The 21,625-nt window shown below is 40.9% G+C and overlaps 1 protein-coding gene across 1 annotated transcript in view; it reads right to left on the bottom strand.

The window, feature by feature from the left end:
• The window catches only part of ZFAND5 (zinc finger, AN1-type domain 5), a 27,893-nt gene extending 18,273 nt beyond the window's left edge, over positions 1-9,620 (bottom strand). The window contains exons 1-2 of the mRNA XM_010568597.1: positions 9,613-9,620; positions 4,562-4,566 (exon numbers count right to left, since the gene is read on the bottom strand). The gene's annotated coding sequence lies outside the window, so the exon portion shown is untranslated. The remainder of the gene's footprint in view (positions 1-4,561; positions 4,567-9,612) is intronic.
• Positions 9,621-21,625: the final 12,005 nt, after the last annotated feature.

Below are 21,625 nucleotides of genomic sequence, written 5' to 3'. Positions count from 1 at the left end.
GCTGCGGCGTTTCGGAGAACCGGGGCGCTTACTTCGGCCCCGGAACGTGCTCCTTACGAGCGCCCTGGCTGGATGCCTTGGCTCTTGCCCGCTGACGGTTTCTTGGGCGTAGAGCGATGCTAAGCGTAGGGCACGTCGGTGCTGGGGCGGCTTTGCAGGGGCTGCCGGACCCTGCGAGCGGGCTGCGGTGGCGGAGCAGCCTCGGAGGCGGGGGTGGCTGCCTGCTCGCCGGTGGTTTCTTGCTGCGAGATGACGGTGCGGAGAAGTCCGTCCTGCTCGTGGTGAGCTGCGCTGGTGTGGAAGTCCTGACTCTTGAGCGTTTGTAAAACGTGCTCTGCGAAGAGCGACGTAACCTCTGCGGCATGCAAAGGTGTCAGCTTGGGACACGTATGTTTCGGGGCACTGTCTTAGACCGTGGCCCATAGCCAACTGACCCTGGCCTGCCTGGGGGTTTGCTGCGCTTCCCACGAGCCCAAGTATCTTCTAACCAAATGCTCGGGTGTTGAGGCCTTGCTGCTAGCTATTGGCTGTCACCGTGTAGAAGCGCAGGGCAAGACCTTGGTTTGCATTCAGGTTTGCGAATCTGTGGGTCGTTGAACCTCAAGATGGGATATTTCTGTGCTTCCGCATGCCCAAGCTGTGTTTCAGAGATGGTATCGGTACAATAAACAGACTTCATGTCTATTGGATGTTGATGAAGCTGTTATATTCAAAGGATGTGGCACTGACCTAGGAAGGTAAGAGAGAAGGAGAGGTTGCATTGCTTTGGAGAGAGGGAATTAGAAGGTCCTGCAAGCCTGGGTAGCATAGGAAGAGAAAGAAATCAAAGGAAAGAGAACAAAGCTTGTTATTGTAGACTTCCTCGCTCCAAGTGCAACACAGGGTACCTGATGGCTTCAAAACACTGTTAGTAGATATAGGACGATGATTACTTGCTTTGCCATAGAAAAGTAAGGGCAATACTTTTTTTTTTTTAAGGCAGTGTTCCTGAGAAGCAGAAAATGCATGGATTCGTACAAGCATGGTACGTTTTTCTTAAGGATAGAACACCTTCAGCTGTAAAATTCAAAGTTGCTTGGATAAGTGTTCTGAGTAATTCAGCTTTCCTTAAACGCAGTTTCTGCCATGTTCTAGTGATGTTCTAAGGCAACAGTATATTGGGGCATATGTTTATGGGCCTCTAAACTACTTCATCTGAAGAAAACGGCTAGAATTGGAATGTATGGCTTTATGGGAAATACACCACAGAAATTGTCAGAAAGTCTTTTTTTGCCTGATATGCTTTCTAGAGTTCATCTTTTTCCTCATTTTTCAGAGAGATGTCTCCTGAGACCCAAAAGCTTCAGGTACATGGAATTGCACAGTGCTGCAGTATAGCACACTGAAGAAGTATAGGGCAATCTGCTTGCTGCAGGAGGCTGCTATTGTGCTATGGAACAGGAGCCGCTCCGTAACCATTATTTGGAATAATGCCCCTGTTATCTGCAGTGTCTGAGCAGGTAGTTCCTACTTGGTAGTAAAAAATAGCTTCTAACTATTAAAAGAAAACGTTTAAGCATAGCTTGCTGATTTATGATGTAGAAGAGAAGTCTTCTAAGATCACTGATCTCGGGAGTCTCTCTGAGAGTTGCATATCTTTATCACTTTGAGGGGAAAACTGGAGAAAGAAGTTGAGATGTGTATTCTTTTTCCCTTGCAGAGATTTTATGACCAGAACCAAAACTGAGGATGACAGTGAGTCTCATTGTAAAGATTCAAGTTTTTACTGGAGAGTAATTTAGACCTCTCTTACAATGGCAGGGCACAGGACCAGCTCTGTCAGAACAGCTTCAGCTGAAAGCCATTAACTTCTCTGGCTTTTTCCAAGGTAAATCTCAAAAAGCAGAGTGGTTGTTCAAGAGGTACATCAACAGGCAAAGTTTGTCTCAAAGATAAGGAGCCCCAGAGGAATGGGAAATGGGCAGAATTCCCTACTAAGGTCCTTTGCCTACACACTCATCTCATGGTTGTTAACTTCCATATAAAAGCTGTCTTAGAAAGGCAGTATTTTTCCTGGAAGTCTCAGGCCTAGAAACCAGGAGAGTGCACAAGTATGTAAGAGTATTGCATTTTTTATGGGGTTCTGCAGAGCTGGGTGGACGTCCAGTTTCCCAAGCCACAGAAAAATTGCCCCTGTGACCCTACGCGTATTTACCAGAGATTTCTAACTTCAATGCTTAGACTTCTGTGACCTTCTGTTTGATTTGGAGTCATTGGGACACACTCCCACTACATAGTATCTTAGAGAAAGTAGGTAGCCCTTAAAACATAATTTTCTTGGTTTTTTTGGTTTCTTTTCATTTGACCTAAATTTACCTACAAGATCTAGGTGTCTGTGAGATCAAAAGCAAAAATGCAGCAGTGTTGCCCCAAAAGAGAAGAGACCTTTCAATTTAAATTGCTGATTATGAATTTCATTGCCAGTTGGCTGATCATACTCTCCTTCTCCTTCAGAGCAAACCCACACGTAATTAAAAAAAAAGAAGGAATAAAGGAGTAGCCACACATTTTACTTAATTCAATGCTAAAGAGCTAATTCTGTCTCCTGTTCTGGAGATCACCTTATCCTTTAAGAGCTTGGTATCTTCAAGAATACTGTGAGGTTCATGCAAGCTGCTTTAGAGACCTTTTCTAATTTGTGATGGTTGGAATATCAGGGACCTGTAAAGGGAGACCACACCTAGGGTAGCCTCAACATTTTTCTGAGAGAGCAAAAGGGTACTTGCTTCCTTAGAAACCACAGCTTCAGAAGAAGGAGATGATTTTGGACCTCGTGTTGGTCCACTCAGTGTCATCACAGGTAAGCTGCACTTATAAGGAAGCAGGCAACTTTGGTTAGCGACAGAGGATTTTAAACAAGACTTCTAAGGTGAACATCCTCATTTTCAGTCAATAAGTAAAGCAGAAACAGACACCTTCCACTGTCTTACAGCTATTCCTGGTTGTATTTTGTGAATTGTTCAAGGGTGTAGGCACCTGGACCTTAGCAGGTGAAGGAGGCAGGAAGTACCTAGTTAGGGAATCTGAGGGTGACAGGGTATGGAGCAGGGTTCTGGGCACTCTTCTGAAAGAACAAGCTTACCTCCTGATGAAGGGCAGCTGCCCTCTGGAGACCCAAGGTGAAATGTAGCATCCCTGAAATGTTTTGGTCGAGTTGTGTTGTTTTTAGAGATAGGGGGTAAGCAGTCTGACACAGAGCGATGAGTGCCTGTCTTACCCACTGATTATTTTTTCTCTAAAATGTATTAGTCTACCTCAAGGTACACAACTGTAAGCTTTTACCTAAGAAGGGTCGTAAAAGGCTGCCAGTACTCTCTCCCCCGTACTTTCTTCTGTAATGCTGACATTTGAGTAATGACACATACTCTGATGCTCTCATCTTCATTGTAGGCAGTAGAAGAAATGTACAGAGTGACTAGAATACAGGCTCTTTGGGCAGTGGCTCTCTCTGTATTTGTGTTACTACTTAATGTATTGTGACCCTCGACACGGCTTCTGTTCCCATGTACAACTAGATAATAATGGCAATAATTACTATTACAGTGGAGGGTTTGAAAGAATGAATCATTATTTGCATGGTTACAGAATAGGAAGGTCTGCTGGCAAATGTTTATGTAACCTGTTTTCAAAGATACATTTGTGAATACCAATTTTAATGAACATTCCTCATTCTATTTGGGAAAAGTTCTGCTTTAATTCTACTTTATACAGCTTTACTGAAATTAAATTTATGCACATACTTCTTGAAATTAATGCACTCAGTACCTCAATCTTTTCTTTGTCTGCTGTGACTAAGTCATCCACTCCATTCAGCAGCAGTTACCTATTTTCTCTGTTCAGTCTTTCACTACTGGTGTAATAGTGGAAGCTCTTCTTGTTGCTCTTGATGTTTCTGGTAAGTCTCAACTCCAGCTGAGCTTTGGCTTCCCTGGTACAGTCCCTGCATGCCTGGGCAGTGTTTCTTGATTCTCGCTTTGTAGGCTGTCTCTGCTTCCAGTCTCTGTATGCTGCCTTTTTCGTGTTGTCGTTCTATCGTGGGTTTCCTATCTTGCCAAACTGGCTTCCTGATATGTCTACTTGGTTTCTTGAGTGTAGAGGTGGACCGTTCTTGTGCTTGAGGATGCTCTCCTCAAAGGCCAACCACCTTACTGGGATCCTTTTCCCTTCAGAGCTGACTCCCATGGTATCCAATCTACCAGTTCCCCGTATGACTCAAAGTCTGCCCTCCTGAAGCCTGGGGTTTGTGCTCTGCTACTTACCTTCCTCCCTCACCCCCCTCAGGACAGCATCACCCACTGTTCATCGGCCCTGCTTGGCCCATCCAGTACCTGTGTAACAAGAAGTTATCCTTGACACCCTCCAGGAATCTCCTGGATGGCTGGAGTCCTGATGTGTTAAATTTCCCAGTGAGGATGGTGGTCTGTGACACAGAGCCTTCCTCAGGTTGTTCAGAGAAAGCTTCATCTGCTTACTTACCCATGTCGGTGGTCTGTAACACATCCACAGTGTCATGTTTAGCAACCTCTCCTCTGACCCTGACCCACAAGCTGTTAGCCAGACCTGAGCCCCCACACATCTGAGCGGCTCCTTCACATGAAGGGCAGCCCCTGTCCTCCTCCGGTCTGCCTGTCTCTCCCAAAGGGCTTGTCTCCATCCATCACAGCACTCCAGTTGTGTAAGCTGTCCCACCACAATGCTTGCATGGAAAATACCTTGTTGCAAGCACCCTCTTTGAACGTATAAGTCTATTGTCTTCATTAAACCCTGATCCGTGGAAATGCGACATGGCAAAAGCCATCATCTCCTAGGCAGTCAGGTCCTAAGTAATTTTTGGGCTTTAATTATCAAATTGAACATGTTTGGTTCTATTTGCTGCTTGATAAGATGCAGGTCTGAGCTGTGGAACAGTGGTAATGGGCTTGGCAGGAAAATCTTCCGTATATTTTGTATAAATCTGAAATCCCGGGTAGTTCTGACATGGACCACGTTACAGTAATCTAGTTACAATGAAGACAATACATAATTAGGTATAGCAAGGCCTTTAAGTGACTGAAATCTCCACGTTCTTAAGCAGATAAAAGTAATCTGCATTACCCAAACAGCCCAGAGCAGGCCTTGATTTAAGGCGTACTGAGTTGTGAACTGCTGTGGATGTGGTGAACGAGTGCCTCATCTAGACTGGATGTGTTGATCCTAGCCAGTGCTTCTCAGTTTCCTTTCTTCATTGTGCTAATGGCACCGTAGTCTTGTCCAGACTCATTTTAACCTTCAGAACTTAATAGGCCCCAAAGACATGTCAGTTCATGGGCTATTTGGCATACTATGCCTGCTTTTTGTGCAAGTCCTTGCATCCTGCCCTCATACGTCTCATTTTTACCCCTTGAGAGCTCTTTTTAATATTTTGATACTGTAATACTTCTGTACTTTGTTTTCTGATGGTGCTTTAGATAGTTTTGTATCAATGGATACTCGAGGCTGGCTTGGCTGCTAGTTTAGCTTCTGTAACTGCTGTATATAAATTATAAATAAATATATTTATACGGGGTGTATGTGCTCAAAAATGTTTTACTAATAGGGGTGCGTGATGAAAAAAGTGTGGAGACCACTGATCTAAATTATGTCAGTCAAGCCCATCCACCACACCTGGTGCTATAAGTAAAGAATTTCACAGCATTCACAGAATTAACACTGTGTTGTGCACCAAGAAATGCCTCAGATCTCATACGTATTTAGTTGTGTTTGAAAAAATACATTGATTCTTTCATAAAGTAATTACTAAAGCTTTTTAACCAAGACTCAAATACATTGCAAACATTGATCATGTTGTATTAAGCATTGATTGTTCAGCTTTAAGCACATCAAATTGGAGACCTTTGTGTACCTTCTGTATCTTTTCCTGGAATCTGCTGCTGCCAGACCGTGGCAACAAGGTATGTGCTGTAAACAAGTATCCGGTATGAGTTGGGGATATGCTGTTTGTATCTCAGTCTGTCTAAAATCTGTTGCATAGACTAAATCTTGGCTTTATGAACATAGTTATGTTTTACATAGGTAAAAGTATGCAATTTGTAGAATGCAGTACGAGTAGAGATAGATGAGCGTTTTTGTAAAAAATACTACTTTCCACATTATTCATTAGAAGCTGTTGCATGACAAAAAAATAAAGTTTACGTAATTTCACTAACACCCTTATCAGCCATGTGTCCTGAAATGGATATGTGCATTGTTCATTTACTGAAATCTTTGTTGCTGGTAAATCAGTTTTACGGCATTTTTTATAATTAATATAAATAATAAATAGATTAATTTCAGATCTTGTAAACAACTTCAATTTTTTTCACAATCTTCAAAAATAGTTCTACTGTTGACCTGTGTAATGCCCTTGAGATCGCTCTCTCTAGTTTCCCTAGTTGTTTCATATTTTGCATCATGTTCTTTCATGTTCTCTGTTTTAATCCTGACTGCCTATGAGTTCTTTGAAAAAAGAGCATGTTACACTTAAATATGTACATCAATAAAATAAAAAGCTCTTATGTTCTATCAGAAGTGTATACAGGAGATAAATCAGACTATCAGTAAATTTCCTCATGTCTTAGGTTTGGTTTTTCATGATTTTTTTTTTTTTTTAAATTTTTTTTTTTGTAACAGACCTTCGTTTCAGCTGGGTTGAAAAATTATATAGGTATATACACAAATCTTAAAGACGACTTTTTCAATTTTTCATTTTCTTGCACCCAATTCTGATTTTAGTTACATCAGTGGAGATTCGGAATAGCTGAACAATAACTGGTAAAAAGTGCTTAAGAAACACTAACATATGAAATATAGAAAATCTCTACATGGTTTTAGTTCTTGTTGCATCACAGTCAAAAGTACAAATTCAGTGACTTTTATGTACTTTTACTGTAGACTGGGGTGAGAGCAGAATTAATGGCAATGCTGAGCACTGTTGAAGATATCATTCTCAAGCATTAGTAAATTATACTAAAGCATCTGATAGCTGCTGGTTTGGGTTTTGTTGTTGTTGTTGTTGTTTGGTCTTTTTTTTTTCTTTTTTTTTAAATGGGACAGGAGGACAGACTGTTTGCTTTATTCAGCTATGTAGCTTCCTCACAATGATTTTTCTGAGAAAACTGCAATATTGGTGGTGTACCTCCACTTCTTTTGATAATCTTAATTTTCTACATTTTTTTCCTACATTTAAAAAGGAGTCAGATATGGTCACTCAGACTGCAGGGAATTTCTCCCCAATCTGTTATTTTATTTAATCTGACAATTAAACATTGCCTCCATTTTCCTTGTCATATTCCTCTGTATTTTGGGGTATTTCCTAGGCAATGATCAAACTGTATTTGTGTGGTATGACCACGCATCCTGATACAGAAAGCCTGAAACGTGACCAGGTCTCAGTCCTGGAGAATCAACAAATATGTTTTCATTTTTCACAGAGGAGGCAAGTATTTACAGGTGGATGTTGTGGCTGTAGTATTAATAGATGATGAGGTAAGAGGGCTGAGGTAGGCAGAGAAGTCGCATCGTGAAAGCAGGTGGATCTGCAGTGCCTCTTTGTTCAGTACAGCAGAGTAATGTGCTGATTCGCGTCATGCAGTTAGTGGTGGCCAAATTCTTTGTGTCTGTGTGGCTGTACAGACGCTGCTAGGCTACCAGCTCTACTTGTGGACGAAGTCTGTCTTGTCTTAACACAGTTCTTTGTGTCTGATGTAAATGTAAACTAATCTGTTTTTACCAATACTGGGATGGATCTGGTATGAAAGATTATTTCTTGAGGGCACAGCAATTATTCAGATTTCTATGTGACATAAAAAGATTCCTGCAATAAGGGAAGGACTTCATTTGGAGCAGGTCACCTTTCTATCTTTTCAGAGTGGGAATCTTTTGAGCTAATTTGGATATGTGCTTACCACAGAGATGTAGATAGTTGGCAGGACACCACTGGTAATGGTCTATGAATGTCCTCATTCAGTTTAAGGAAGAAAAAAACCCCACAAACAACACAACTTTAACTCTCTCCTCACAGGAGTTTTCAGGACGATACTATTTTTGTTTTCAGTAATGCTGGGAAGAGCTCAGTGATAATTGATCAATTTGCTCAGAAAATACGTCTAATCTCAATTCCCTATATGCCAATGCTTTCATGTACTGTTCTGTGGGAACCTCATGAATACGATAGTATTGGGTCAAAACCAACCTATAGTAAATTTCCTCAGAGAATGAAAATTGTGAATGTGAATTGGTGGAACCATAAAAGAAATTTACCCTTATAAGCTGCTTAGATCCTTTGCACAAAAGAGCCCCAGGAGTTCTTGTGCCTTGGAGCTAAGACGAGATCAATGAAATAGAAAGCAAAAAGCTTTACATCTGCTGCCATATGGACACTCATGCAGTACTAGCAATGTTGTAATGAACGGGTTGCCAGGGTGTTGGGTGTATAGAAGCCAAATTTGTTTTATGATTAATATGGAGCATTTAAAAGGCTGGAGTTTTAAAGGCATAGCTGAAACTTGCATATCAGGTTGAAAATGTTCCCCAGTAACCGGAATAAGACAGAGTCCTTCTAACTTCAGAAGACTATAGATTATACGAAGCATCAGAGTTACTGGTCTTTGAAAACCTGCTTCCTGCTTAAGTTTTCAACAGCACTTAACTGAGGGGTAGGACTTATACTAACTTTTCACTAAGAGTGAAAGATACCTTTTGTGGGATAAGCTATTGATAGTCCCCGATTCTAAGAGCTTTTATATTATTTATTTATTTATTAATTATTATTATTTTTATATTATTATATTATTTTATAGTATTACTTACATTGTGTATGATGTGTTATTTACAGTTTTATTTGGATCTCAGGACTAGATATGGGTACATAAAAATTGACATAATTTGTAGACCAAAGAAAATAGTAATTGTTACACAAAGTAAACTATTAAATACAATTTGACTTCAAAGGAAAATAAGTAGTTTAAAAGCAATATTTGTGCTCTCAAAATAAATAAACACGAAAAATGTTCAGACACTTTAGATGGACATACATGTAAATAGAAACATATTTTAAGAGAAGTAACAGGGTGGGGGCTGATTCTCTCTTCTGATACAATCTTTCTCTTATTTATATCTTTGCACTGAGGAGACAGTACTTCAGTATGGGGAACTTAAAAGCTGTTTGAGCTTTGGTTCAATTCTCAGGTATCTAAAATGATGTCCACAAATAAATGCTTGCCTGCAAAACTGGGTGAAAAGTGATCGGTACACATGTAATTTCTCTCTGAAAAGCTAGGGGGTTTTATGTAAAACGCTCTTCTGGGACAGTAAGGACCAACTGAAAATTTGGTCTCTATTGTGTAAAACATATCACCTTCAGAAAGCACTGGTATAAAAGTTGTTTGGTGAAACTAAAAGCATACATGCACCCCTTTCAACGAAAATGCTGACACTGTTCTAAGATCCTGCTTATTATTCTGGATTTTTAAAATCTTCTGTTGCATGTGGAAGATGCAGTTACAGTACTTCAATGTGCTGTAGTGTATGCATGTATGTGAAATGGCATGGTAGCACATATTGCAGTTTTAAGGTGACTTAATAGGCACTTCTCTGTAACCACATAGTTACTCATTAGTAGAGTTTCATTAACTGCTAACACCAAATTTATAGGTAACACTAGATTTGCAAGCACTCCAGAAAGCTAAAATGTCTCCATTGCATCCCCTAGTATTTCTGCGGTAACTCACATAGAGGTTAAAACACTACTTTTCCAGAGAAGCTAGCAGTCTGGTGCATACCTAGACTGAGATATCCTTTGAAGAAGATGGTTTGGCAAAGTTCCTGTAAGCCACTCCTTGAACAGGAGCCTTGTGTCCTTCAAGGTATCCAAGGTATGACACCTAGAGGTCCATCTAGCCAAAATTTGTAAAAGCTTTTGAAAATCTTGACTTAAGTGACTTTTAAGAGGTATGTAGCAACTCAAGAAAACCCAGATGTGTATTAGTCTAATTTCCACAGCTGCTGGTTTCATGTAGTAGCCAGTTTGGGCTTCTGCAAAAGAATTCTTTGTGTGCCAGTCCAGTGTTCTTGCTGTGGAACCACAGAAGATGTTTACTTAAGTTGTGAATTTAAACACATTCATGAAGATCTTTCATTCACAAGCCATTTGCCTCAGACTTTTCACACGTGTCCATCTGTTTGTTTTGGCAAGACTTTAAAGTGTCTGTAACTTAGTCTACTTTAAAAGCTTTGTAAGTGTAAACAAATGCAGGTAATTTTCATTAAGATGTCAGTTTGTCATTCATGTTTCATTTCCAGAAGTAAGATACTTTTGGAAAAAGCATGCAACCACTGCTGCGAATGCAGTTTGAAACACGATGAATATGCAAAGTTAGCAAATCTGAGAAAGCATTTCCTTCATTGCACTCCAAAGGCACCACAAGCCTGGAGGGAACTTCGTGTTACCTGCCCATTTCATTTTCTCAGCACTAGGAGATTTCTTTGTCTATGTGTTCCTGGCCCCTTCCAAGTATCTGATGGCATCAGTTTCTAACTTCTGCTTTTGCCTTTGGGAGTCTTACTACAAATGAGACAAAAAAGAGGATTTGTTTATAAAAGAATAAAAATAGTGTTTACCTGGGCTTGAATAGAAGATGATGATACAGAAGGGAATGCAGATGCATCAGGGAGAACTGTCTACCCAGGCTGACTTGCCAGACTGTCCTGCCATTTTGAGTAATGGTGCATGCTCCCTTGCGTTTTAATCTGAAATAATAAAAAAATCCAGTGATCGCAACATTGATCTATTATACATAAAATGCATAGCCGTTTTCCTGCTGATGATCTCATTACACTTACTTCTTTTAGAAAGCCCCAGCTGCTACGGAGAAGATGCATTTCTCTCCTGGCCTGAAGAGGGCCTGTTGTACTGGGATCAAAGTGGGAATTATACTGAACACTTCTAGAAAGCAGGTCAATACCTAAATATGGATTTATGTACCTAACTTCAGTCACACATGCTGACCTGAGAGATTGGGACAAGGACACAGTGGGAGTGTGGGAGTGGGACAGTGGGAGAATCAAAGAAGGACCCCAGGAGCCTTGGTGCCCTGCCATTTGTTTAATCCTTAGGAGACCGCTTCAGTACTCACTGTACTCCTCCTTGTAAAAGATTAGCCCAGCCCGCCCATGCTAGTTCACACAAAGTCAGTTAAATCTGTGTCTAGACATTGTACAATCCTGAGAAGCAAATTTACTGATATAAGTGAATTTCTTCATGGCATTGGATCACTATTTTTACTGTGCCGATCAGCAGAGACTGGACGGTTTAGTTACTCTGCCACTGGATAGGTTTGATTGCTTGATAAGCTGGAGGCTGAAAGCTGCAGAGGCAGGGAGAATCTCCTTTGAGAGCTGGTGTTCAATCTGTAAGTACTAAGAGGGACTTCCAGGCCTGTCCTGAGCAATGCCAGTGATGCCTCCCCAGGCACTTCGGCTTTGTTCACTGTGGCCCGTCAGTGGTCTTGCATACTCTGTCATCACAGGCCTGAAAATGCCTCTTGGCTTTTTGTAAAATAAGCATTCCAACAATAAAATAAAATAAAATGATGATGATGATGATAATAATAAAGCTATGTCATAATAAAATACATAATTCTGAACTCCAGGGAAGTATACATCTTTCGGAATATAATTGTCTTTTCTTGCTTCTTTTTGAAGAATGTCTAAGCATCCTATATATCTTTTAATCCTGTTAGGCTTTCAGTATCTGGGCTTTATTTACTTGTTTTATACACTTTTGAATTTTTAGCATTGCTCCTTCTGTTGGGTTTCCACTGTTGATAACCTTCCTATTATCCTCTGGTTTTAGCATCAGTTTTATAAGTCTCACAGTTTATGACTAAGGCAGATTTTAAAGCTAGATAGCCACCAAGAATTTTACTGAAAATTTGTCAGATTGCACTGAACTCTTGGGGCTTTGGATTCTCAGTCTTGTGGAAATAGAGGTCCTTGCTTGTCCATCCAGTTCTGTGTCTGCAAGGTCACTGTAATGGCATTACCAGAACATTTGCAGTGCATTGTCACAAGACCTTCTCTTTACCATCAGTATCTCATCAGAAAGAAGCTGTGCAAGGTCTGTCTGTACACATTGAAGAAAGCCGCCTTTTCAGTGCGTTCCAACTAGGCACACATAAGAGAAACTAATTTTTTTTTTTTTTTTTGCCTGGGAAGAGATCCAGTGGTCAGGTACCTTTCTTAAGTGGTCAGTTTTCAGCAAGGAATTGAATGTCTTCTAAGCCTGGTCTCTTCCCTCTCTCCTACTAGTCAAGCTATTTTTTGAAGGAGGTGGTTTATCTCACCAACATCTTTCCACTTCGCTTGATTTATCACTTCAACATTTGAAAAGCACAGTAGAGCATAATTACACCCAAAAGTGTAGTTTAATATTGAAAACATTTCTTTTCTTTCCATTGCCACAAAGGAACCAAAAGGAACTTTTGCAAGACAGAGGCAATACACCTATGAGCAGTGTTTTGAAGAAAATTATTACTACAGCTCGTAAAATATGAAACAAAGATAGAGTATGGAGGAGCTCCATGAAGTCTGATTTCACTAGCAAAAAAGAAAGTTACATCTAAAGTATAACTAATAATCTAAAATTGTATCTGTGTCATCTTTCTTTTTTTAAACTAATTCCTTTATACTTTGGAATTTTTCACTTCTTCAGTCCACAGAAAGTGATAAAACCAGCTGGTAGATATTTAAGTAAACAGCCTGTTAATAAGGCCTGCAGGTACCCTATTTTTTGTCTGCCTCTTAGCCAAATTAGGGATTAGATAACTGCGGCGAGTTTATGATACAGATGTGTCTTGGTGATGTTATCTCAGACTGACTCTGCAACAGACTCTCCTGGTGCCAGCACTTTTCTAATGACAAAACTATGTTTTCATCCATGTGGCTTCATTCATTTGTAAGAGGAACAGGGGAGTGGTTTTATTTATACTAGTACCAAAGGTACTTTGCTGGAGTGATTTGTCAGTATAATATAGCAGACTGTGTAAGGGGAAGCTTTCTCTGGCAAAGACCCACGTTTCTGCATTGTAACCTGTTTGCAGACTTAACACTGGCATCTTGTAATTTGTTTTGATTCACTTTGTGATCTTAAGCTTCTTCCCATGTCCTTTGAAAATTAAGAAACCATTTGAGATCAAAAGTGCTTTCCTAATGTCAGTGGAAAAGCACAATCGTTGACAAAAAAGAGAGTTGAGAGTGGAAGTGTTGCCGTCTGGGATGGGCTCACCAGGGAGAAGAGGGATCAGGCAGGGAACCTGGGCTCCCCTGTGCTACTAAGGTGGTGTGATGCATGCAGGCAGACTGGGAGTCTGCCAGTAAACCCACTGGTTAAATGACTCTACTTGCCTAAACGCCAGCTAAGAGGTCATATCTGCCACCTTTTGTTTCTTCCCCAGGGCTGCTCGTCAGGTACAAACTGGGACGATGCTGAGATCCAGGGTTCAGTCTGGGGGCCCACTTCACTTGAGGCAGAAAGTGCATAGCCTAGTTAGTTGACCTGCATGCTCATCAATCTTGGAGCCATGAGGAAAGTGGAATTGAAGCCAAGTTTTGATAGGATCAAAGCTGCGTGGGGGGAATGGGGGCACTTGGGAAGTTGGCCGAGTCATTTGAACAACCAAAAGAAACATAAATGTGGTTGTCATCAGTCTCAAAATGATGACCCCAAAGCAGTTAAAATGATGTAACTGAGGTTAAGAAATAATTACAAAAGATGACAGCTGTTGGAGGAGTACAATTAGGGCTGGTATATTATCACATATGTAACTTGGCTCTTTTTGTAATTGATGGTGAAACTCTCACTGACTGTAGCAGAGCAAAATATAAACAATACTGAGCATTGCATACTTGCAATCAGGACAACAGAAGAGGGCCCAAACCAGATAAACGCAGCATTTAGTGAGCCTAAGCAGAGCCCTGTGGAAATACCTGTGGGCAAAAGATACCAAATACCAGTGGTTCTCTTTTGGGGAGGCTGATTTTATGCTAACAGGTAATGAAGATACGTACTTCTTCCAAAGGAAGGTACCAAAGATGCAAAGATGCCAAAGCATAGGAAATGACATTAACAGTCTTAGAGCATCAGGGCATCCGAACCGTGAAGAGATTATAATCTGCATTTTGTCATTTTATGCTTGTGTTTGCTATACCCTGGGAAAAATAGCAGTGTTTTGTTATTAAAGGAAACAGTGTGTTTACCCTCTACACTTGAGGCTGTCTATCCCAGAACATTCCGAAGATTGTTAGTCTATGTGCAGCGATCATCAAGGTCATTACTGATAAAATTATAAAAGAATATAAAGTAATGAAACTGTAGTAATGAAAATACAAAATCTATAGAAATTCTACCTACAGCTTTTCTTAGTGCGATTCTTGCTTGTAGTTTCAGCCCCTTGGAGCAATTGCCATGGAAAATAACACCGATGTGAACTTTTTGGTCTAATATTTCACCTTGCCCTTCCAATAGAACAGACACTTAGAAAGTTTTGTGGCTGCATATTGGGCATCAGTCACTTTCCTCTGCACAGCAAAATTAACCCAAGTGCTGTGTGGAGTTACGTTGGTTTCTTCTGCTATAAATTCAGGTGCTAGGACTCTGCCCTGTGGCAAAAAGACAGGAGGGAGCAGCCAGACATTCCCTTGGATGCAGGTAAGCACTGCTGCCAGCCAGGGCAGAAGCAGGGGATTGCCTGTTGTTGGTGAGGCCATAAGTGAGTCAGTTCAGGACAGCCTTTTGGTGACTGTCTGCTGGAGATTTGATTTACACTGCTGGGGAGATGGTATTATAGGAGCAACAGGGAAGGTCCTGCCTGAGCAGCTCTTCCCTTGTGTTTTCTCAACAACACAGTGGGAAAATCCTCACCGTGTTTGCTTACCCACAGCCTAACCAGCTTAGCTGGCTTTATTTCAGTTTAGGCTTTAGCGGTCTCTCAAAGGTGCTAAACTGTATTGACTGAGCTACACTGAGTGGAAAATAAATCCTTTTTTAGGTATCTAGCCTTGGCTTAGATTTGATGACTCTAGTGTATGGGAAATAGGGATAGGGTAAGTTGGGAAAGGTTTCAAATACCGTACCAGTGGTATTTCTGGAGATCCTGAGAATGGCCCAAGTGATTTGGGACTCTCTATTTGGGAGTGTACCAGAAGATTTTCATTGATGCTGTATATAGAGATTTTCTAAGATGTCTCTCCCATAAACCTTTACTGAAAATAGGATCACGGAAAGGCAGTGGTAAGGTAAAGCACAGCTCTGTCATCTGCCTTCTCATGTTGGCCGTGGCCTCCCCAGGATTCCTGCCCTACTTGCTTATGGTGGCCAGAGCATTACTTCCCCATCTACTTTTTTTCTCATCTTCTCACAGTGATGCAATCCTCAATAGTAGAGGGCCACGATGAATCTGTCCATGTCCCCCTCCTGTGATACAGAAATAACAACCCTGCCATTTAACCCACACATTCAATGTATTTGCTTTCAGTCATACTAATATGAAGGCTCTCTGCTTGGGCTTTAGAGCAGCCCTGCAGCCATTAGCAGAAATACTGAAAAATTAAAAACCAGCCACACTAAATGAAAATGTTGTAGCTTAAGACTTAGAAACTCAGCTTGGCACATCCACTGCTTAACTGATTTATTTTACCATTCCCTTTATAAAGAGAGGGTCAGCACATACTCAAGCCCACCACCGATTTTCGTTTTTCTCCAATTGCCTTGGTGCTGCTATTAAATAGCCAGGAACTACTGAGCGCTTCTGGCCTGACTCCTGGCCAAGCAGATGAATGTGAATGCGCCGAGTCCCTTTCCAGCTTGCAGCTGTTTTGTAGTGGTGCTCGTATGTGCTCTAGGAACAAAAGCAGACAAAGGGTTGGATTGTCTGCATGCTGCCACCTTTTCTCGTGTCCGGATCTGGGCAGGAGGGTAGTAGAAGACTTTCCACACTTCTGGCTCCTGTCTCCCTTTGTGGAAGGGCTCTGCTCATTTCAACTGTAAAATTAGTCATGCTTGTAAGTGCTTGTGCCAAGCTGGTGGGTTAGTGACTTTGGGGAGGTTACAGTCATGAACCATGGCTTTTGTTAAAGGAAGTGAATGGACTGCTGCCTGGTTACAGGCTTGAAACTGCAGAAAAGATATATGCAGAGCCCACTGGGCTGTGTTCATTTGCCTTTGGGTCGCATTTTGCCTGGAGCCAGTGTCTGGACACTCTGCTTGCTCCTCTTCCCCTAATCAAAATTTCAAATTAATTCTCACAGTGTAGGCAGTGGATTTTGTATGACATGTTGCTCAATTTCTCCTCCCTACCTTTTACCTGCTGTTACGTTTTGGAGAAAAGATACAACTCTTTATTACTCTCACAGCTGAAATGGCTTTTGGGAAGGTTTGTCATGCTCCTTTCTTTTCCTGCTTTTAGCCCTGGATGTCAAGGCCCATCCCCATGCCACTGTAGTATATCGAACTAGTCCTTCTTTTAATTGTGGAGTGTAAAAATGCCTCCCTCTTTGCCTTTTTGTGGTCAGAATAGTGTTAAATTACATCACACTAACAGGGCATCAAAGTGTGTAGGTGGAGCACAGGGGAAGCCAACCTATTGCAGGGTAATGCAAGGATGACAAAACGGCCATATGGGACTCTGGTCACACCCTGTCAAATGAAGGAGTTATCTGGCAGCTCACAAGGGGTGGTGGCAGAAATAATCCTGTGGACCATCTTTCTAGAAGCCACAGTATTAAAATGTGCATTTAACTGAGTCCCCAAAGGGTCAAGTGATAAGAACAAACCAGCTGCAAAGGTTTATATTCATGGATGTGCAGCCTATTTGCAGATAGTCTCTGTTTCTGTCTACATGTCTGTAATTACTGTGAGTCACTGTATGTCTGATATGCAATGCAAATTACTAGGATAGATTAAATTATGGAATATCTAAACCAGCAGATTTTAATGTGTTGATTTTCACCTACATGTCCAAAGGTGACAATTTTTTTTTTTTTTTAAATATTTATAATTTTCAGTATATGGTGCTGCTTACATTACTGAAATGAAAAACTTTGGTGAAGCCTTACAGTATATTCTAACTTTGGGTATCATGACACCATTAATCCACACGTTAATTCATGTCTGATATAAGACAAACTCTTACTGGTTGGGGGAATGGACAGGAGCTGCATATTAGTGTTTATAACCCACTGAAGAATCATAGCATCTGCTAATAACAATTGATTTTTCTGAAAATTATCTGTGCACCATCTTCATCTGTTTCCCTTGGCTCAGGAGCTCCAGTGTTTCTCTCCTCTCTCTGCTTTTTCTAAGGTTACATGAACACGTTCTAATTTTCTTGCTTTTTCAGTTCCCAGTGACTCTTACACTAATTTTTTTCTAACTGGGAAACTTGGATTTGTGATTGTATTTGAAAGCAAAATAGATACGTCCTGCAGTTTTTTTTTTTTAATTTTGCCGTCATTAAAACAACACAAATTCAGTCTTCTGTATAAACCTAGCACTTTAAGAGGAAAAGGTTGTCACTCATTAGAGAAGCTTGCAGTTTGATAGAGCTATTGAAAGTCTGCTTTTCTGTTTTATTTTAAGCTACTTTACACTGCAAGAAACCAAGCTCATGAGATTAAAACATTATCCTGAAGAAGTCACATTGCATGACTGAAATCACCCAGCTGTTACAACAAGCCTTTCCAAATCAGTGACAAATGACAAAATACTGTAGTAACACTCAGGCATATTGACCTTGTGACCTTTGGTCTTACACTTGTTTTAGAAGCTTTCAAAGTATTTCAGGATGGCCTGTTTTTTTAAGGTCCATCCATGGTGGCAATGTCCAGTTTGTGAGTTTTAATACCATCAGCTGGTTCTCTCTTTTTGCTGAGTAACTTAATAGAAAATACTATGTCGTTATGTATTAGTAGGATCTCTGCATGTTAGAGTTTGACCTACAACCAGGTTAGCAAAGCCCACAGATGGAAACAAGGATTGCTAAACAAACTTCCTGAATTTGCGAGTAGTAGGAACCAAAGAGATAGGCCTGTGAATCTGTGTTAGATGTGTGTCACAGTGAATCACCCATCTTTAGTTTAGCAGACTCCCTTTGCTGAATTGCTGAGCCTCATGCATGCTCACCTCTGCAGAAAGGAGAGAAGATGCTGGTACATTTGTGAGGAGCTGCTGGTGTTGTTTACCAATAGTGACTTTGTTCATCAGCTCAGCAGAATTTTGCTAAATAAGATAAAAGCTTACAGAAGTTGTCGTACTGGAAATACTGCAGCTCCCAAGTATCAGCAACCAGACTAGTTTTTCAATGTAAGAACTGGGAGTTAAGATGTATGTTTTCTAGGAAGAAGGTTTTGTGGTTATTTTATGAAATTCAAAAGTGAGTGCTAATCGGTGTACCTTTTCATGGTCACTGTAACCATAGCATTTTGCTTGACTTTAGGAACAGGCAGACTTCATGGAACTTCAAACTTTGCAAATTAATATATGTTGCTACTTTCTTTTTTCCCTACAGAAATTATTTAGAGTATTTTAAAAATCCGTATTTTTCAAGGTTGTCTTTGTAATCAGGTTTCTTAAAAAATGGTGCTTTCCATACAGCCACAAGAAAAGTTGACAGTGAATACATCACAGTCCAGAAACCTGTGAGAAAGAAACATGAACATTGTGAAACCTACTATTTAAAAGTCAGGGTTGCTGGGTCAGCCTTAGCTCAGGCCCCCTGAGGTTATGCATTATGCTACCAGCTTTAATTATATTGTTGCATACATTTTTTTCTACTCAAAATTTTGCCTACCATTATGCTAACATTTATGAACCTTTCAGTGTTTGACTTTGCATTAACTTTTCTCTTGCATCAGACTTTTCTTATGGTGTGGAGGAAGCTGGAAACGTGGAGATGTAATTTCCTGGAATTTTTAAAAAAGAAGTCACCCCTTAGCTGAAGAAGTCATCTTCTTGAGCTCTCCTGACTGTCTTTCCTGTGGGTCCTTAGCAGAGATAAGGAGTCCTAACGCTTTTCTTTTCTCAGCTATCTGAACTAAAGGAGTAACTGGTAGCGGTAGAAGCCCAAGAGACTTAAGTTTCCTAAAATGCTAAACAGCAAAACCAGAGGTGTGTAAAGCAGCCTTGGCTACTGGCCTCCCCTCCTGGATGACATACAGCAATCTCCCTTTTCCTCTCCTTTTCGAGTCTGGGAGGCTGAATATAAATGTGAAGATGCTCCAAGAAGAATCAAAATTCCAGGCCAATAATGCTGGATTAGTTTCAGTTCATCCTGCCAGCCAGCACAGCCTTTGTTCTTGTGGCAGCTATTCGTCTGCTTTTCAGTTGGATGGGAATTGCATTAGCCTTTTCCCAGTTCCCTCTCTGTGCTCTCCGAGAGATGCTGTCTTGAGCCTCCCCTATGAGGAGCTAAGCACTCACACTTTTCAGGAGCTGGTGAACTTCTCAGAGGACCCAGACCATGTAGTAAATGACAAAGTATTTTTCTAATGAAAAGAATATGTTGGAGGAGAAAATAAATTAATATTTAAACAAAGCCCTTGAGACAGCCTAAGACACTGTTCTTAAAGAAGGGCAGGCATTTGAAAAGACTCAGAGGAACAATAAGAACACATTTTTTAAATCAAAATCTCATAGAAAAAGATCTTTGGGGTTGAGAGGATGGAATACAGATTTCAGCTCCACCAGCTGTAATTAAAACCGTAAGCTTCTCTTGGGATCCTATTAAAAAAAATCCAGGAACCCTTATGGAAATCATTATTCAACCTCTTGGTGCACCACTGAAAGAGGGAAGCAAGCTCCAGTGTCACAAGTTGCTCCACATGGGGAAACTGGTTTACCCACCACAGGCTCCACTGATTTTACTAATTATTAGCATAATGTCTTAAAGGGAGATAACTGGCAGCTTTGGGGAACCTTACTGCTTGGTTTGGTCTCTGCTTTATAGTTTTACCAACATAGGCTTACGTTGGCTGGGGATGTTTTATGATGGTGGTGACAGCACTAGAGTGGGTCTGGCAAGCCAAGCAAATGGACCGTGCTGCAGCACGAGGAGGAGCTCTGCCCAGCCCAGTGCCTGCACTGTGCTGCTGTAGCACATCTGATCGATGCATCGCTCCATACGCTGTGCAGCAGGGATACACTGGTTTTCCCACGTGTGCACAGAGATGAGGAGTGCTGGCTTCACTCCCCAAACCCGTGCTCCATCACGGTAGGGTCCTGCACCCGCATCAGCCTGCCAGCGGTCCCCATTGGGGGCAAACGCGCCCATCCTGCTGCAGCAACTTGCAGCATGGAGTCCTCATAGTCTACAAGGAGAGACGGTGTCAAACCACGAGTGCCTGCAGAGATCCTCCAGCATTTACAAGCAGGTGCCTGCTTCTAAATGATAAGGATCTAGCTGTTTGAACATTGGAACTGTGTAGGTAAGAGATGTGCTATGAAAAGGGTGTCCTCTTTGACCATTATAACTTTAATAATCTCTTCTTTAGCCTTCTCTTTTTTGAAAATGTGTAGGCAGTCATTGTCTCAGGAAAAGAGAGAGACCAAGAGCAAAAGATGTCCAGTGAAAGGCGTTTTATTTTCTTCTCTTTCTTGCCATGAAAGGGTTCGTTGTTCCACCTCCACAGTTTGTTGCTCGCTGTGGAGAAAGGAACAAATTACCGAGTTCAGGCAGAGGAGAAGAATTGTATTGAACTGGGATGAACAGAGGTTTTCATCACGACAATAACTGGCCAGATAAGAAATCAGTTGATTTGTGTCAGATGGCTGATATTATATTTTAATATTCCAGTAGTGACCATGCTGTCTCTGATGCCTTTTGAAACTGTTTGTACTTTGATTTAATTTGGAATTAGAGCTTTCAAACAGATTCAGTAAGCCCGTGGGGGGAACAGTTACTTGTCAGCTCTGATTACATTTAATCGGTGCAAATGGGAAATTTGCCATTTTCTCCCTTAATCATAGCTTACCTAGCTTTATTGAGTCTTTTGGGGGGTCTGTATTGCCTTTTGATTCTCTGGGTTCTGAGTTACATTATACTACCATATTCTTGATATGAAGTTCTACAGCAATTACTGTTGGCATAGAAAAAGATATAATACCAGACAATGTAAAAAATTCTCCCTCCTGCACTATATAGAGAATACATTTATTTTCCTTTCTCTATGTATAAAAATAGCAGTGAAGGAATGTGGCTGAACAAATGAAGGCAAATTGATATTGTTTCTTCTAGTAATTTTGACAGCACTTTCTAGATGGGAATTTATACCAGTAGAACTATATTGATCTAATTATAATGCTAAGTTATGCTGGAATAAATACCCACGTGAGCAGTCTTAGGAAGGAGAGTGTTCATGCAAGGATTTATGCTGATATAGCTCTACTGAGATAATTATACCAACATTGTTTGACCCATAAATTTCTCCGTGTAGATAAAATGCTTAGCACAAATGCCTAGCTCGTGGACCCAGATCCAGTATACAACAAGACTTGGAATTACCTGCAACGGAGTGCTGG

The sequence above is a fragment of the Haliaeetus leucocephalus genome, unplaced genomic scaffold, assembly GCF_000737465.1.
Source record: "Haliaeetus leucocephalus isolate CR32 unplaced genomic scaffold, Haliaeetus_leucocephalus-4.0 Scaffold251, whole genome shotgun sequence".
Classification (NCBI taxonomy): Eukaryota; Metazoa; Chordata; class Aves; order Accipitriformes; family Accipitridae; genus Haliaeetus; species Haliaeetus leucocephalus.
The sequence above is the reverse complement of the archived record's forward strand: the minus strand, read 5'-3'. Positions and strand labels throughout refer to the sequence as shown.